General features: G+C 44.6%; 1 protein-coding gene across 1 annotated transcript in view; it reads left to right on the top strand.

Annotated features, from left to right (window-relative positions):
• Window positions 1–72: 72 nt before the first annotated feature.
• The window catches only part of LOC119586846, a gene marked incomplete at its 5' end in the record, with an annotated part of 53,513 nt that continues 52,964 nt past the window's right edge, over window positions 73–621 (top strand). Inside the window, 1 exon segment of the mRNA XM_037935573.1 lies at window positions 73–246.

Raw genomic sequence — 621 nt, 5'->3', positions numbered from 1 at the left:
CCCCTTTTCCTCACGTACAAATCAACCCAAGAACCTCTACCCCGACCAGGCTCTCACCTTCCCCAGGTCTTCCTTCTTCTTCAGGTGTCATGGATCCGTCGCTGGGACTGGCATATCCTCACCACAGGGATCTACACCTACACTAGTGACCTGAGGTTTAACGTCCTTCACACTGAAGGGTCGGATGACTGGACGCTGCAGCTCAAATACGTCGAGAATAAGGACAACGGGACATACGAGTGCCAGGTGAGTCCCTTGGATGAAGGGTCTTGATTGAGCACCTGTGTGGATTAAGTGTGGTATTGGGGATAAGTTATTTGTGTGGAATGAAAGCGATGTTGGGATCAATTAGGTACTCTGTTTGGATTTAATATGGTATTTGGGACAAGTACTTTCGTGTGATAAATACTTTGTGTGGATTGAGTGCGATGTTTGGGCTAATTAGGTACTCTGTGTGGATTAAGTACTTAAGTACAGTATTTGGGACAAGTACTTTGTGTGGATTGAATAGGCTGTTTGGGTTAATAAAGTACAATGTGTGGATTGAGCGCTGTGTGTAGGTTAAGCACGCTATATGGGTTGGATACGTTATGTGGGTTGTGTATTGCTATATTTTAAAAA

Source organism: Penaeus monodon, chromosome 22 (genome assembly GCF_015228065.2).
Source record: "Penaeus monodon isolate SGIC_2016 chromosome 22, NSTDA_Pmon_1, whole genome shotgun sequence".
NCBI classification, from domain to species: Eukaryota; Metazoa; Arthropoda; class Malacostraca; order Decapoda; family Penaeidae; genus Penaeus; species Penaeus monodon.
This window is presented reverse-complemented; position numbering and strand designations above follow the sequence as displayed.